This window comes from Trachemys scripta, chromosome 3 (assembly GCF_013100865.1).
Source record: "Trachemys scripta elegans isolate TJP31775 chromosome 3, CAS_Tse_1.0, whole genome shotgun sequence".
Classification (NCBI taxonomy): domain Eukaryota; kingdom Metazoa; phylum Chordata; order Testudines; family Emydidae; genus Trachemys; species Trachemys scripta.
Genome location: NC_048300.1, coordinates 1,299,612 through 1,317,778, shown reverse-complemented (window position 1 = coordinate 1,317,778; position 18,167 = coordinate 1,299,612). Strand labels below are relative to the sequence as shown.

The window sequence follows — 18,167 nt, the reverse complement described above, 5'->3', positions numbered from 1 at the left end:
ATTTGTATTTACCCCATCCTAACAATTACTGTGCAAATATTTTGAGAAGTTGTGGGCAAACAGTCAAGATTTGCATGAGACTGAAGCCATTTTAAGTAAAATATAAACCTAAGCATCAATTTTTTATGGTTGCATATACTAGTCTGCAATGATTTGTTCAGCATGCACTGAAAAGGAAATATGTAATCTTCAAGTTAATTTGAAAAAGACATTGTGGCAGGGGGTCGGGGGTGTAAAAATACCAGGCAGAAAGGATTTTTTTTTTTTTTAAATCATCATTTGTGTTGGATGAAGCTGAAAGCTGCCAGATAGCTTCTTTTCGACAGCTTGGAGTTACTGTTGGGAACAGATCCATGTATGGAAGCAAAAGCAGAAAAGCACAGATAAGCTGAGATCCAGCTATGCAAACCATGTTTAGAGACACTTAAAGGACAAGCTCCTTTCTTTCGGGTAAATTTAGAGAAGCTATCGTACAAGGTCCTTTTTCCATTCAGCCTGACACACAGCTACTGAGACTTGACAGCGGTAAGTGAAAAGCAATGCAAGTGTTTTCTGTGAATATATAGCTTCGACTTTGGGTTTCCCTGATCTCCTAAGGAAAGCCGTGCACCTGGGGCTGTGGGGTGTCTGAAGAGAGATTTTGGTTGGGATCTCTGAAGGAGAGGTACTGAGTTGAACAGGATTGCAGCTAGAGAAACAAACTTTGACTGACCGAAAGAGAAATGTTGCAAAATTAGCATTTTATCACTGATCATCTGCTATTTGGGCTTTATGAATTGACTGATGTTAAACCTTCAGCATGATAGGGCCTTGAGAGCATGCTGTTATTTTTGAGTGTCTGCCTCTTTTCTGTATCTATGTATCAAATATATAAAAATAGTGTGCGTTTTTTTTCTGTGCTTTTGAATGTCCTACTTTCATTTTGAGAAATGCATCTCATTTAATGGTGTGGGTTGAGCTGAGTGGACATTAGGAAGAACTGGTTTGTAAACGACTTGTATTTCTTGGCACTCAAAGGCAATTTCTCAATGTTTCTCTGTAAATAGGAGGTTGATTACATCCTGTGCAAAGATTTTCATATGGTTTTAACCATGAAAGTCAACCCCCCAAAAAACAGCTGGATCCATTATTGTGTTAACCTCTCTCTTGGAGTGAATATTTCAGGAGCATAAAGCTCTGTAGAAATGGTTTTCCTTTAAACCATATCTATTTAACATTAAATTACATTAGTAGAATAGCCTGTGCATTGCCAAAAAGCAGATATGTACCTTGGTCATCAATTAATGTGTTCTATAGAGAGAAAGCATTTGATTAAACTGGATGTAAAAGGGTTTTGCATCCTTAGTCTAAAATCTTGTTTATTTTGCATCCTATGATTAAATCATGTTATTGTCACAAGGCTACAAAACAGGGTTTCTGGGTCAGTTTAGGTGTTATAATGAGATATTCAGACTCCTGCTACAAATAAGTAAAGAAGCGTTTTCATTTTTCAGGTGGCCAATAGATTGGAAAAACAATAAGTCATCTTAAGTAAAATTATATGGAAAGAACTGAAAAATAATATCATAAACATTACTGAAAATAATATACTCCCAAGGTTGCACTGCGAGATGAGGGAAAATATTGATCATTACACCCTAATGTCTTGAATATTTTTGTTCACAAACAGAATTGTTATTTTTCCTTGAATTTATTTAATCCTCACCTGCACTAATATTATATATATATATATATATAATGGACATTTATTAGTGACTCCATAGTTAAAAGGGTGTTCTGAAAAGGGCTTAATATGGGGCATGAATTCCTGTTTTTTCACTACATTTCACTGACCTTTCAATGTTAAATTTCGCATCGTCTAGATTTTCCTTCCTTCTGAATGTTCTGTGCTGTTTTTTGTTTGTTTCTTTTCACGTTTAATAGGAAGTGTTTGAAATTGGGTTGTGGATGAAATGTGACCGTGGCAGTCCAACACTTTTTTGTTCACTGATGTTTTTTAAAAAATATTTATAGAAGAGTTGGTGGAGAGATTAATCTTGAGGAGATTTAAAGCAATGGGTAATTTTTTTAAAATAGATATATTTGGATTGAGGATCATTTTTAGCTATTATTCACCGAAAATGGATGTTTATTCTCCATTGTACACTTAAAACACTTTCAGTCAGTGCCTACACTTTTCTGCCAGATTTTATCCTTTAACAGAAGGTTTTACGTGCAGCTGCTGATGGATAAAATCCTTTCCCTGGTCCTCTAGGAATATGAATCGTCTATTGCTCCCTTTAGCAAACTGCCCCATTGCAACACAACAAAGCACTACGCTAAAGATCCACAACTAAGCACTTGGAGGAAATTGTTTGGAAAGGGGTGTGCTTGGGAAAGGAGTACTACATAGGTACTGTTCGGTGGCTTAATTTTTCATCTCCTTGTTTTGTGTCTAGTAGCAATCTTAACTGTTCTACAGTTTTTATAACTATAGACAAAGACACAGATAGACACACAGATAGAGGAAAATGAAGATGCATCTGTGATCCTGCTAAATTATGGGACTAAAGGTCTCAAACGTCTAGTTGGAAACCCAAACTCATGCCAGACTCTGCTGGCATTGGCTCTGAAAAGTTAAATTGAACCAGCAGAGATTTGCACAAAATAATTTGGATCCTGAGAATTTTTTCTCCTGGATCCTGAAATGGTGAGCAAAACTATTCTCTTCCATAGATTTCCGGGCCAGAAAGGATTGCTGTGAGCACCGAGTCCCCCTACCCAAGTAGTGCAGGCCACTGGTTCTTGCAGCAAGCCCATGATTTCTGTCTGAGCTAGATGGAAAGTCACGCCGTGTTTGCAGTTGAGTGTTGGGCTGTACCATTGTGTTGTAATGAACCTCATTCCCGCAGGACACACATTACACAGAAGGCAAACAAGCCTCTCTAAGCCTTTGTCAGTCCCTTGTAAGCCCCGGGAAGGCTCGAAAAGCCCTGGGCAGAGAGTGCAGTTCCAATCCCCAACTTAGGTCTAAGCTCACCTTTGCTACAGTGGGTTCAAATCCTGCTCCAGGGGAGCACCGCACAGAAATCAAGATAGGTGGGAGAAAAAATAACAGCAGCTTTGCCCAGCTTCAACCAGAGCTTAGCGTGCTTTCACTGCACAGCCTGTCAGCGGGTCCATAGCAGGAGGTTGTGAAATAGCACACAAACAATTTCATAGATGCCGGTGGTGGCTGAACTCTAGGGTGACCAGATGTCCCAATTTTATAGGGACAGTCCCGATATTTGGGGCTTTTTCTTATATAGGCTCCTATTACCCCCCCACCCCATCCCAATTTTTCACACTTGCTATCTGGGCACCCTACTGAGGTCTCAAGGGTGGCTTGGGAAGGCTGCCTGTGCCAGTGAGTGCTAGTTAAGTGCACCACGAGGCAGTGCAGCCTAGTGGATAGAACACCAGACTGGAGTCAAGAGAACTTGATTCTGACACTGACTTCCTGAGTGACCTTGGGCAAATCACTTCCCCATCTTGGTCTCTTTCCCCACCACCCTCTTATCTGCCCGTTGAGTTTGTCAGCTCTCTGGAGTGGGGACTGTCTCCTCCTAGTGTGTGTGCACAGCACTGGCAGAAAGCTGCCGAGAGCTCCGCTGGCAGCACCAGACCCTAACGTAATAGAAATAGCAACAGAAAAGTCCGCTAATGCCTAGTAGCCAGGATCCGACTCATGATTTTAGGTGCCGCAGGGTTTGGCTGAGACGCCTTAAAGGGTAGCGGGGTTCACTACTCACCGTTGGCGCGCGCCTCATGGCTCATCTGGAGATTAGGTCATTGTTGGTCAGACACCCCTGGCTGCGGTCGCCCAGCCTGTCGTCTCAGCCTCACCCTCCAGGGTCCTCGTCTTCGTTGTAGCTTGGCTGCTCGCTCTTTGGGGCTTGGCTCTCTATCAGTGTCTCTCAGGACAAGCTGTCCCTCTGCCGGTCCAGCAGCCCCCCAGCCTACGTCCAAAGCTGTGCCATTTCCCCAGCGGCTGGCAGAGGCACCCGGCCTACTGTCTTCTCTGGTTTCCAGCCGGGGGACCCTGTGCTCCACAACTGGGCTCTACTTACTCCCAGACCTTGTACCTGCCTGGGCTCTGTCCTACCCTCCTTCCATCTGCCAGCATATCCGAGCTTCCTCCACTCCCCAGAGCTCCTTCCCCTTTGGCTTCTTGCCAGGGCCGGGAACCTCCAGCACAACTCCCGCCTCTCCGGAAGTGACTGCGGCCTACTTCCTCCTGCTACCCACTTCTGTTCTCAGCTCCTTAGTGTTATAGAAGCCCCACCCGTGCCTGCCCAGGTGAGCGTCACCCTTAATTAAACATTACTGAGCCCTGGCTCCCCTCCGGTGCAGCCGGTGTGGTTAATTGGCCCATCTAGCCACCTTAACCCCATCAGCATTTGGGGGAGGGGGTGGGCCCCCCACTAGCACCACAGGGCCTGATTTTCACAGGCGGGGGCTCAGCACTGACACTCCAGCCCAGTCCCAGGTTGCCGGTGGCGCCATGGAGCAAGGCCCATGCTGAGAAGAGGCCCCGGCCTGCTCCGCTTGCCCTGCGTCCCAAGACCCCCTGGCTCCTCCCTGCCCATCACTTGCTCCTCTCGGTCTGGCCAAGGGCTCCTCTCCGCCCCCTGGCCCCACCCGTCGGCTCCTCTCCGCCCCCGGCCCCCCCCCTCCGCCTCCCCCCCCCCCCCGGCCCCACCCGTCGGCACCTCTCCGCCCCCGGCCCCACCCGTCGGCACCTCTCCGCCCCCTGGCCCCACCCGTCGGCTCCTCTCCGCCCCCTGGCTAGAGCCCAGTGCCCCTCCGGCTCCGGGCAGTCTGTGCTTCCCACCCCCTGTGGGGCCCCGCCTGTCTCCCCAGAGCTGAGCGCCTGGGATGGTGCAGAAGCCTGGCCAGGCTCGGTCAGTTTGGGGGGAGGAAGGACAGTGGGGGGCTTGGCTGGGCCCCTCCAGGCAAGCGGGGCCTGAGGGAGCTCGGCCGGGGCAGGCCCTGGCCTGGCTGATCGCACCGCTCCTGAAGGGACAGAGGAATTCCAGGCCCAGGACCGGCCCTGGCTGCACTGCCGGCTCAGCCCAGCAGACACCGTCATCTCCCAGCAGGGCCGGTGAGTGCGGCCAGGAGGCAGGGCGTGGGGGAATGGGTCTGTGGGGCGTCTGGGGTGGGTGCTGGGCTGTGAGGGGGCAGGGAAGGTGTGTGTGTTGGGGCACTAGGGAGTGGGGGTTTCTGTGGGGGGTGCTGGGCAGTTGTGGTGGGGCTGTGGGCAGGGGGGTGCTGGGCAGCGGTGGTGGTGTGCAGGGTGCTGTGCATTTGTGGAGGAAGCCAGTGGGGAGGGCACTGGGTATAGCAGGTCCAGATGGGCTCTTGCCATAGGGAGTTGGGGGGTGTTCGTGTTGGGTGGGGGGGCTGTGTAGCACGGCATGGGCCTGCCCCCGAGGGGAAGAGGCACGCTGGCAGCACAGGGCCAGGCAGGCCAGTGTGTGTCTGATAACTGCTGGTTTGTAAATGGTGCCCTGCACTGGGCTGGGCGGAGCGGGGCCGACCCTGCCATGCCATGCCTCATTGATTCTGGCTGGCCCCTCGCTCTGGGGACTGACCTTCCCTGTGTCATGCACCATTGCCCCCCGGGGGGGGGGCCCACAGATATGTTTGGAGCCAGGCCCACAAAAGGTTAATCCAGCCCTGGTCCAGCCCCACGTAAGTGTAGCACCAAATATCATTTGTCTCTCTTGAAAATCTTGGCCTGCATGGCTGGAACGCCTCAGCTCGGCTGTGTCCGGTGGGATTTTCCAACGTGCCTATGTGAGTTAGGAGTGCTGTCAATGGGACTTGTGCACCTAAATCACTGAGGCTCTTGCAAAAATCTCAACCATTGTTTAAACTCGTGTGACGATTTGTTTACATTAGCCATATGGAGCTGGTCCCTTTGTTCATGCAAACTGCACAGTCTGCTGTGGAATGGGGGAGATACAGGATTCACAGCTTCCAGGGCAGATGGGACCATTGTGATCCTCTAGTCTGACCTCCTGCATAACGCAGGACAGAGAACTAGCCTGAGCATGATGACATCATGGCAGCCTAGGCGACTGCATCCTTTAAACAAACACACAACAGCATGAAACCGTTGCAAGAGAATTTGACAAACTGAGGCTGGTTTAAAGCAATCCCAATTCTTCCCCTTACCCTTCAGATGAATAAAATATTTATAGCCTAAATCCTGGATAAAGAGTTTGAAAACGTTCTCGTTTTCCTTTCAAAAGCCAGAGAATAGTTTGCACAGATTCAGATATATCTCTATGGACAAATCCATTCCTCAGCTGAGATCTTTGTACATCCTCTGTCCAGGTTTTGGATTTTTTCCTGTTCTACATAGGTTCTTATATTGCCCCCATCACTGTGTTAGCTGAGCACTTTCCAAACATGCATTAAGTGATATGACTAACACCCATCACATGTGGTGCATTTTTCCTTTCCCCAGGGACAAGTGTGTGCAGTGGAAGGTTAGGGGATTTTATTTAATATCCATGCTGCTCTGTGTTTATGTTAGAGACAGAGGTAAAGAAATACTCCTGGCATGTGGAACAGAGGCGGGTGAGGTTAGTGATGGTGCTTAGTTCTTGGGGAAGTTGGTTCCACAGCCTCCAAGAAAGTGCTGTCTCCTGCACAGATGAGCTAGGCAGCCCTTTTCGAGTTGTCTTAACTTTAGCTGAAGTGCAACAGTCCTAAAAGCTGGGGAGATGAGAGAAGGGGGTTGGAACTACTTAATTGAACACAGCCAGTTTTCCCAAAAGAATAACAAAGTAGGAGAGCTCAGATTTGCAATGTGTAACATCTAGATGTAAATGAGGCACTTGGCATTCCAAAAGAGATGCAATGCATAGATGACAGTATGAGCTGTTTGCCGTCTGTTCTGTTTAGTGCCAAGTGTATTCCCAGTGTGTGCTAAGCGTGTGTGGCTGTCATGGTGGCCTTCCTTTAAATAAAAGTAAAGTACCTGATGTTTATTTGTTTTAGAGAAATTTTCCCATCCTCTGTATATTCCCCTATTATAGTTTGGATCACATAGAACAGAGCAGACTTGTCATGCTTTAGAGTATGTATTTAAGTTTTTCCACATGAATTGAGTGTACCGTTGGGTGTGGTGGCACTTACCTGTAATCCCAGCTACTTGGGTAACTGAGGTTGGTGGATTGTTCTAGGGTTCTAGGCTGCAGTGCGCTATGCCAATTGGGTGTCTGGTGCCACTGACAGCCTGGCCAGCGGGTGGCTGAAGGACTGGCTAGAGCAACACAAATGATCAGCGTGCTCTCTGTGAGGGCTGAGGGACTGATTGATCAAGGTGAATGTGTACTGTGCTACTGCAGAAGGCCAGACCTGCACCAAGGGAAGTTTAGGTGAGATATTAGGAAAACCACTCTAACTCTCAGGGTTGTTAAGCTCTGGAACAGGCTTCCAAGGGGGGCTGTGCATTCCCCATCACTGGAGGTGTTTAAGAACCGGTTGGACTAACCCCTGTCAGGGAGGCTCTAGGTTTACTTGGTCCTGCATCTGTGCAGAGGTCTGGAGTTGATGACCTCTTGAGGGCCCTACAGTTCTATGATTCTCAGCTAATATAAATCAGCCCAGGTCACTAGTCAGTTTTGAAATTCTGCAGAGGGCCTGACCCTGAATTCCTACCCTAATGCACTGAGGAACGATCTGACCAGTGTGGAAGCACCTCGATGCTGCATGTTGATATGGGTTACAGAGCAAAGGTTTTCATAAAAGAATCCCAGGGAGCAACGTGTGATAGAGTAGTTGGAAAGGCCTTGCATGACTTGGCCCAGGGGCAGTTCCCTGGGCTGCCATTCAGGAGTCTAGATTTTGCCCATCCACAATCCTGGACTTTAGAGTGCTCAGCCCTTCTAACTGCTCTGTATCTGGCCCCATCGCAGTATAATCTGAGTGCCTCACAACCTGTAAAGCATTTATCCTCACAACACCCCTGGGAAGTAGGTCGGTGCTATTACCCCATTATTCAGAGGGGGAACTGAGCCATAAAGAGAATAAGTGACTTGCCCAAGGTCACATGGCCAGTCTGTGGCAGAGGACAGAATTGAACTCACATCTCCCAGCACTAGGCTAAGTTGCTGACCATTGGACCATCCTTTCTCCTTTGGGCTCAGGGCCATTTTTGCATGGCTGAAGAGTGACCCTACTAGCTGAGTAACATCTGGGTCAACAACCTCAGAAGGGAAGTGTAGCCCCAAAATTCTGTCCATCAATGCAGAGTCCTATGGTTGGGGTTGACGGAAGGGGGAATAGAATCCTTGTATCCCAAATTCAGCATTAATTGTCGCTCACGCTTTTTAAAAAACTTCAGTTTTATTTAAAAAAAGTTGGTTCAGCCCCAAGAATTTGAATCTCCAGGGCACTACCAGGTGTTAAGGTAGGTAATTTCAGGGCATGGATGTATCTGCGGGGAATCTGTAGTCTTGCAGTATATTGCAGATGGACACTGACAAAGAATCAGAGGGGTAGCCGTGTTAGTCTGAATCTGTAAAAAGCAACAGAGGGTCCTGTGGCACCTTTGAGACTAACAGAAGTATTGGGAGCATAAGCTTTCGTGGATAAGAACCTCACTTCTTCAGATGCAAGTAATGGAAATCTCTAGAGGCAGGTATATATCAGTGTGGAGATAACGAGGTTAGTTCAATCAGGGAGGGTGAGGTGCTCTGCTAGCAGTTGAGGTGTGAACACCAAGGGAGGAGAAACTGTTTCTGTAGTTGGATAGCCATTCACAGTCTTTGTTTAATCCTGATCTGATGGTGTCAAATTTGCAAATGAACTGGAGCTCAGCAGTTTCTCTTTGGAGTCTGGTCCTGAAGTTTTTTTGCTGTAAGATGGCAACCTTTACATCTGCTATTGTGTGGCCAGGGAGGTTGAAGTGTTCTCCTACAGGTTTTTGTATATTGCCATTCCTGATATCTGACTTGTGTCCATTTATCCTCTTGCGTAGTGACTGTCCAGTTTGGCCAATGTACATAGCAGAGGGGCATTGCTGGCATATGATGGCATATATAACATTAGTGGACGTGCAGGTGAATGAGCCGGTGATGTTGTAGCTGATCTGGTTAGGTCCAGTGATGGTGTTGCTGGTGTAGATATGTGGGCAGAGTTGGCATCGAGGTTTGTTGCATGGGTTGGTTCCTGAGTTAGAGTTGTTATGGTGCGGTGCGTGGTTGCTGGTGAGAATATGCTTAAGGTTGGCAGGTTGTCTGTGGGCGAGGACTGGCCTGCCTCCCAAGGTCTGTGAAAGTGAGGGATCATTGTCCAGGATGGGTTGTAGATCACTGATGATGCGTTGGAGAGGTTTAAGCTGAGGACTGTAGGTGATGGCCAGTGGAGTTCTGTTGGTTTCTCTTCTGGGCCTGTCTTGTAGCAGGAGGCTTCTGGGTACACGTCTGGCTCTGTTGATTTGTTTCTTTATTTCCTTGTGTGGGTATCGTAGTTTTGAGAATGCTTGGTGAAGATCTTGTAGGTGTTGGTCTCTGTCTGAGGGGTTGGAGCAGATGCGATTGTACCTCAGTGCTTGGCTGTAGACGATGGATCGTGTGGTGTGACCGGGGTGGAAGCTGGAGGCATGAAGGTAGGCGTAGCGGTCGGTGGGTTTTCGGTATAGGGTGGTGTTAATGTGGCCATCGCTTATTTGTACGGTGGTGTCCAGGAAGTGGACCTCCCGTGTAGATTGGTCCAGGCTGAGGTTGATGGTGGGGTGGAAGCTGTTGAAAGCATGGTGGAATTCTTCCAGGGCCTCCTTCCCATGGGTCCAGATGATGAAGATGTCATCAATATAGCGTAGGTAGAGAAGGGGCATGAGTGGACGGGAGCTGAGGAAGCGTTGTTCCAGGTCAGCCATAAAAATGTTGGCATATTGTGGGGCCATGCGGGTGCCCATAGCGGTGCCACTAGTCTGGAGGTATATATTGTCACCAAATTTGAAATAATTGTGCGTGAGGATAAAGTCACAGAGCTCAGCAATAAGTTGTGCTGTGTCATCATCAGGGATACTGTTCCTGACTGACAAAGAAAGCATTCTCTGGATTCCATACTTCTAGGAGCGGACATCCTAGAGGGTGGCCAACCAATGGTTCTTCAACCTGTCCCTCATCCCTACAACCAGGGCCTAAGGTCTGCACAGTCCCACACCTGGCGGTTACCCTGGGCTGCTTCCTATGTTGCCTCTGTCAGTCTCCTTCTCCACCCTCCTCTGGGTGTGCCCTTCCCACAGGGCCAAGCTGCCTTCTCTCCCTGGCCTCAGAGAGTGACTCCTCCCTGCAGGCCCTTTCTGCCCTCAGCAACCTGGCTCTATACCAGCCCCACCTCTTCCTATCCAGGTGAGCATCATCCTTTAATCAACCCTCATTGCTCCCTGGCTCCTCCTCCAGGTGCAGCCTACAAGGCTAATTGGCCCACCTAGCCAGCCTCACCCATTCAGGGCTGGGGTGAGGTGAACACCCCAGCAGAAGGCTCTTTGGTTTTGAGTTACACACACATTGCAGAGAGAAGGTAATACGCTGTCCCTGTATGGCACAGTACAGGCGGCTCTGTGTGTCTTTAACCCAGAAAAGTTACAAACTGGAGGGAATTCTAAGAAGAGCAACACAAATGACGAAGGGCCCACAGAGGACGCCTGATACAGAAAGATTTTCAAAAAGTAAAACGTGTGTCGCGAGGCTTATAGGTGACTAATATTGTCTTTAAGGAGTAAAAAGGGACAAACACCAAGAAGAGAGAGGAATCTGCTTAGAGTGTAAATTCTTTATTATAAGTTAGTACAGTGGGGCCCTGGCCTCTAGGTAGAACTGGGAGTCGGGAATATAACTAGAAGCAGAGGGAGGAAATTTAGACTAGATGAAGAACATTTCCCTAAGAATGAGGCCGTTTAGACTGGAATGGTCTCCCAGGGGAGGTAGTGGGACCTCCTCCACTTGGATTATTTTGAAGTCCTTAAGAATACGCTGCAGAGAACAATCTCACATTGGCAATAGGTCCTCTCTCTCTCCAGTCACTATGGTGCTTTCAGATTGCTCACTCTGTTCAGGAGCCTTTGCATTCGCAGCTAATGCTTTTCTTGGAAACGGCAGAGATTTCTTCTGCGTGACGTGCATCTGGTTGTCTGTGCTCCACAGAAATAAGGCTTTCTCCTGGAGTTAGCAAATCAGTCACCAGTGACATCATCCTCCACCGCTTCCTGCTCTTCTACAAAGTTGTCCTTACTTTCATTGGAACTTTTATTTGGCTTGTTTTCCTTTCTTCTCAGATAAGCAAAAGCAGGCACTTGGAAGGAGACACAAAAGTGGGGATATAACAGTGTTCTGTAAGGCCAGGAATGGCGCCAGCTATATTGCTTCCAGTTTCTCATCTCGCCCCCCTGGGGCCTGTTGAATTACCCTCAGAGACCTCCACTTGTGGAACCGTCCCCTTGCAATCTTACCCGCGCTCCGGCCCCGGGCCGTGCATCCCAGCTAGCATCCTTCTCCTGGAATAGCACCAGACAGGGCTCCCGGCAGAGGCTGTCAGTCTGCTGCTGAGTAACTAGAGGGTTGACTGGCGAAAGAGAAGCTTTTCCTGCCTCTCTGCTAGACGGAGCTGCCACATTAACAGTAACAGCACGTCCGGCCTGGGCGCAGGAGGCTAGGATCGGGAATGCAAAGCAAGGCCCCATCATGGCAGTGCCAAGTGTCAGGGCTGGCGGCCGCGCTGGTGATGCCCCAGAGGAAGAAGTCACTGGCACCCCACTTACCCAAACAAGCTGGCAAAAAGATTGGCAATCGTTAACTATGATACAAAATAATGAATTGCCCTGGGAGGCCCCCCTAAACCGCAGGCTAGAGTCAGCAAAACAGCCACATTCCAAGCCCTGAAGCTTTGTGTGTGTGTGAGTGTACATGTGTGTGTCCGTGTGACTGTGCACATGTCAGTGTGTGTGCATGCATGTATGTGTATATGTCTGCGTGTGTGCATCTCATTATGTGTGTGTGTCTCTGTGCGTGTCCACATGCACGTCTGTGTGTGTGTGTGTGTGTGTGAGAATATGTGTGCGTGCGTACATGTCTCTGTGTGTCAATGCACATGAGTGTTGGTGTACATCTGTGTGTGTGAATACGTGTGTGTTCATGTCTCTGTGTGTTAATGCACATGTATGTCAGTGTATGTCTCTGTGTGTGCATGTCTCTGTTTGTTTGCCTTTCCCTTCCTTTTCTTTCCCATCATTCTCTTCTCTCCTGCTCTCTGTTTCCCACCCAGCTGCATTTTTCCTCTCCCTAATTTGTTTTTTCCTTGGTGCCCTTTCCTATTCTACCCTCTTCCCTTGGCTTTCTCCCCTTCCCCTCCCATCTCACCTCCCTCTCCACATCTCTCCCCCACCTCTCTCGCCCTGATGCCTACCCCCTCCCACCACCCTATCTCCCTCCCTGAGTTGCTGGCTCCACGGTTATTCCCCTCACCCTCAGAGTGTTCTCCTTTGTCTATTTCCCCAGACTCTCACACTGGTCCCAACTCCATGGGTCCTGGATTCTTTCCCCCATTGGCTGCCTCTTCCAGTCCGTTTCTGCCTCTACTCCCTACTGAGGTTTTTTCTTCCCACTCCTGCTCACCCCCCCACTCTTTCCTTCTGCACATTCCAGGTTTCCCCACTGAAGATCTTTCCCCTTTACCCCAAATTGTGGATGACAGAGGGGGGAAGCTCTGGAACATTCCCCTGAATCCCTCACCCTACCAGGATGATGGGAGGTCACTTAGGGAAGAGCATCAAAATCAACCGGGAGCTGGGGGGGCTGATTTGTGAGGAAGGATTCAAAGGGTTAATAATGACTTTGGTGTCAACTGACTAAATGAGGAGTAAGGGGGTGGGCGGGCCATGCGCAGGAGTCTGCCAGTGCCTGTAGGGCATGAACCCCAAGGAGGTATGAGGAGCTGTTGGGGGGTGTGTGGGGCATGGAGCTATAACTACTGACTGGAACAACTGGATGAAAGGAAGAAGAGAACACATATCTTCTGGTGATCAGGAATTTCACGATTAAAGTTTGTAAACCCACCACTTTATCCTCCTTTAAACCCCCACTCCCAAAGCCCTCCTCTGCCCAACACCTCAGTCCCGTCTGGCGCTGGTAGGTAAATGGCCTAACACCGCGACTGTGAGATCTCAGGGTAGGGGGTCTCTTTGTTATTTGTCTGGATAGCACCCACTACAATGGGGCCTTGATCCCTGATGGGGGTTCCTAGATGCTACCATGATGCAAATAGCCTGTAGAGAAATCTCCCAAAGGAACTGGGTGGAAGCTCTAACGCTTGGGGCTTATAACGCGAGAGGGAACAAAGTGCTCACCTCGGGCAGGTTCTGCTTGAGCAGGGAGATGACACAGCTACTCTAAGGGTCTTTCCACTCCCTATCTTGGTCTTTCTAGGGCCGGGGCCCATTATAGGGATCCTGACTCCTGGCAGTCAGTGGCTGGCTTTGGGTTTATAGCCTTACTTCTGTGTCTACCAATGGTGGCTACTTCTAAGCTTGCTGTTTGTGTCATGGTTTGGCAAGAATGACATTAGGAATTCCCGATGTTACCTCTTCGGCATAAAGGAAAACTAAAAGTGAAGACCTTGTACTTCCAAGTTCAAGTCAGCAATCAACAGCTGGATTTGCTGTTAGTATGATGAGATTGCCAACACATACAAGTTAATAGTCATCGATGCAGACCCCAGGATGTTGGTGATCCTTGGCATTATCCTGTGATTTGGCCAGACATTTTACACTGCTGAGAAATGCACACAATGGAATATTTCTAACAATAACACTGGATGTGAATGACAAGTGTTTGTTTTACTCTGGACAGTAACTCGTTCCATATGGTCCTTTAAAACATGTTAAATGTTAAGTCATTTGGGCCCAAGAATTATTTTTTCAGGGTGACCTCCTGGGCTGTATAAATCTACTGGGTTTAGCCTGCTTGCTGAAGACTAGTTAATCGAAACAAGGTGCTGAAAGCGCCCCATCATCCCGGCACTCTGCCTGATTCAGGAGTAGGAAAGGCATTCTGGATTGCCCCGGCTCTAAGGGCTTCCCTCTCCTTCTGTTTCCCAGAATGATGATGTTTACTTCGCTGTGCTGCCATCTCTGACAGCCTTCAGAAGCAATCCATATGTGATATTAAGGTTCTGTCACAGGGGAGAATCTGTGACCTATTTGAAAAGCTAATGTAGTTTTAACTTCCAGCATTTATCTTCCTTGTGTACTTTCCCATGGTGCAGCAAAGTCAAATCACTGAGGAAACCTTATCATAAGCTCCCAGTCAATTTTCGTAGCTAGATCAACAGATGGCAGAGAAAGGAGTCGGATCTCCTTGGTATGTTAATTATTGGGTAAAAGACCTTAAACAGACAGTTATGCAGCTCTTAGAAGTACTAACAGAGAAGAAATGACACCATTGTCTTTCATTATTTTTCATACCTTTCCTCTAACACGAATAGTTTCATCAACATTTTTTTCTATAGTAAATGCATGAGATGTGAGAACTGTCACAAAGCCCGTGGGAAGCAGCTAACAGTCATTGTTAAGCTGAGACAAAGAATCCAATTTATCTCCAGTTGTTCTCTTTTGCAGCTTTCTGAAAGGCTCAGCACCCTGAACCACCAGGTTGGAGTACTGCACAGTATTCATATACCTTGCATTCATGTACTAATCTACATTCGGACTGAGCTACAGTATCTTCTGGGTGTGAATGCCTGAGACTTCCCCTGTGTTCAGAAATATTTTAGCCACTAGATTTTGAAAAATCCCCTTCCCATCCCCCGAAAACATCATACGATAAATAGGTGGAGCATTCAGCCTTTGAGTTTGGCCAATATGGCCTGAAATGAATGTATAAGATCAGCAGTAATCAGTGTCCTCAGAAAGGAATGAAACACCTTAATTATAACTTCATGCTCCCCTGACCAACATCTGCTACACTGCACATTTAACCTGTGCACGTATGCCAACCCTGATGCAGCTGAGGTTGTGTCTCACAGTGTGGGGAAGAGCAGTGTGTGTGTATGGGATGTTTCCTTGTCAGACAGAAGAAAGTTCCTTGTGGAAGTGCAGAGTCTGTCACTGGCAGTGGAAATATGCTGGGTGGGTATTAGGACATAGTAAAGAGATGTCCCATAACTTGCATTTCCATGCTCTTAAAAGTGGGGGACCTCACACTTAACCTTGATCCCTTTAAAATATAGGAGGTTTTAAAAAAAAATCTGGAATCTATTATGGATGTGTGGTCTCTGCAAAGGTGTATTTACATGCTGCTGAATGCTGCAAAGATTCCCTGCCCTCTGTTGGTAAGGTCTGAGAGCACAACTAAATATTGATTGATTTCGATTTCTAAAATTGTATGTGTACAACAGAAATTTTATCTGGCAATAAGTTTTATCCATTAGCTACCAGCTGGAGCACAATCTTTCAGTTATGACAAATAATGGCTTAAACTTACTCTAAATTTTAATTTATAAACACGGAAAAACCTTTTGCACCAGATCTCTTCAAGATTCCTCCCTCTACCATGGGGTAAATACAAAATGCCTTTTTTTTTTTTTACCAGAAAATGTCAGGCTTGCCATGGACAAATTTCAGACACAGCCCAATTTTGAACACTTCCTGTTAAATTTTTAACAAAAACTGTAAAGAATATTCAGAGGGCACAAAAATCAGCACTGTTTCACACTAGAAGACCAGCCAGATGTAAAGAAAAACAGGACTTGATGCCCCATTTTAAGCCCATTTCAGAACTCAACTTTAACAATGGAGACATAACCAAGAACCTCCATCATAAAAACAGAGTTTTTAAAAAGTTCTTACAATTCACTAGAATTTTTAATAAAGAATCTTGTAGTAACGTCAGTAGACCGGATTTTACGCAGATGTGTAAAATGGAAAAATATCAAACCCTATCCAGTGCCATATGTCATTCCTACTGCACTGCACATATGGTGGAGAAAGGGGCGCGGTTGTTCAGGAAAACTAAATAGCATCCATAATTTTTGCTATTACTAAATACTAATTCATATACTACTGTCATTGCTCATTATCTTAAGTTGAATGTTTCTGAAAAGTGTGAGCAAAATCCATATGCCTTTTTTTGAATTGTATTGGGGCGAAAAAAGGCATTTGTTTCCCTTTGCATAATTTTTTCCTCAACGTTTATGTTCTATGGACAAAATGGCTGATCACTTAGGGAGTGATTTTCCATGACAATGAAAAATATCTGACCCTGTCGATAAGGACATGCCAGATTTAAACCTTCCTATCTTTAAACATGCGGGTTTGTAGATCTCAAAGAATGCAACAAAACAAGACAGGTCTAAGACTCTGACCTTAGTAATTATGATGTTTTGCAAGTACAAACTTCCTAAGATCATCTTGATTCACTATTTCAATATTAGTCTCTGTAGTGAATTTTATTTGCCAAATGTTGCTTTTTTTTTGCCCATGTCTTATCTGCCAACTCAGACTTTTATTAATTCTTCCTTGCTTGAAGAAACTTCAGTCCAGATTGTTTGCCACATACTTATTTTGGCCCAATCCTGTGAAAACTGGAGCACATGCTAAACTTTGCCTACAAGAGTAGTCCCTCTGGCACCAAATCAAGTTAAGCACATGCATTGTTATTGTAGGAGTGGCCAGGAGGAGTTGTAGCAGTGAATATATCCATGATGGTTCACTTTTAGTTATTCCCAGTGTGTAATTGGTCACCTGAATCACATGGTGTTGTTTCTACTCCCTGACTGGGTGCGTGGGGAAATGGAAGATGTCAAGCTGGCCTGGCAAACACCACGTCTGGCACAAAACCACATCCCAGCACAAATTCCTATGAGCATTTGCAAGATGTTTGCTTTCCATCAGCATTCCAGTGAACTAAAAATGGAGCAATGGCAATTGACAGCAGCTGAGGATCTGCCCCAAACACTCCCAAAGGCTCGTTCATGAAGGATCCACAGGCTGAAGAATTATTCACTGATGAAATTTGCCAGGCATGTCAAACAGCCCCGAAATGAGAGAGCTGTGAAGTCCGTTTGAAGACAGCTAACCCTCCTGACAATCCGCAGTTAGGTTCCATCCCCTGCTTCAACTTGTAGCTAGACATCTTCTCCTTCCCCCATCCACGGACATTTCTCCACTGCCCAGCTCCCACTACTCTCCCCACTCTTCTGAGCCGAGTCCTGGGCCCAGACCTACAGCAGGGGCTATTTCTTCAGCTTACTAACAGGCTTTCTTTTAATTGACCCTGCTAGTCACAACTGTGTCTATCGTGCTACAGCGCAGTGAGCACTGGACCAAGATCCTCGCCATCAAATATAATAACGACACATAGCTCTCCTCAGCCATAGATCTCAAAGTGCTTTACAAAGGAGGTCAGGATCATTATCACCATTTATAGCTGGGGAAACTGAGGCATGGAAAGGAACAAGCATGTTGCCCAAGTTCAACCAGCGGCTCAGAGCCAGGACTAGAATGCAGGTCTCCTGAGTCCTAATCCAGTTTGCTATCCACTAGGCCACACTGGCTTGGTGGCTCTAGAACCAAAGCTTTCACTGTGCCTGCTGCAGTGCTGTGCACACAGGTTTGCAGTGCAGCAAGGTGGGAACTGTCAACACTGGAACCTTCACATAGTGAGTGAAGTGTTACAACCTCGCAGCTGATCATTTTAGCAGAAACATCCAGCTAATGTGTGGGCACCACATGGCTCCAGGTGGTGGGAGTGCGTGGGAGTCAGAGCTGGGAGAGGGCTTGGGTAGGTGAATGGGATGTATGTGGCGGAGAGGGGTTGAGTGAAAGAGGCTTGTGGGGAAGGGACGTTCATGCCCCTGCCCCCATCAGACTTGCTCAGTCCCTTGCCCTATACAGTCGTATGACTCCCCACACACTAGCCCAATGGATCCACCAGTAAAACTCTGCTTCTCCCATGCCCTCCAACCCAGTGCCTCATCCCCCACAGCCCTTACCCCAGGCAGTGCTGCCCCCCACCCCATACTTTGTGTCAGTTTGAGATGGGGGGGAATATGGAGGGAGCAGGCTGTGGGGGGAACGGGGAGGGAGCCAGGCTGTGGTGGAGCACTGAGGCAGCAAAGAGGGAGCCTGT

General features: G+C 47.5%; 1 protein-coding gene across 6 annotated transcripts in view; it reads left to right on the top strand.

The window, feature by feature from the left end:
- Positions 1-400: 400 nt before the first annotated feature.
- Positions 401-18,167, top strand: part of SLC8A1 (solute carrier family 8 member A1) — a 344,689-nt gene continuing 326,922 nt past the window's right edge. For all 6 annotated transcript variants that reach the window (XM_034763903.1, XM_034763901.1, XM_034763900.1 and 3 more), the window contains exon 1: positions 401-525. The gene's annotated coding sequence lies outside the window, so the exon portion shown is untranslated. The remainder of the gene's footprint in view (positions 526-18,167) is intronic.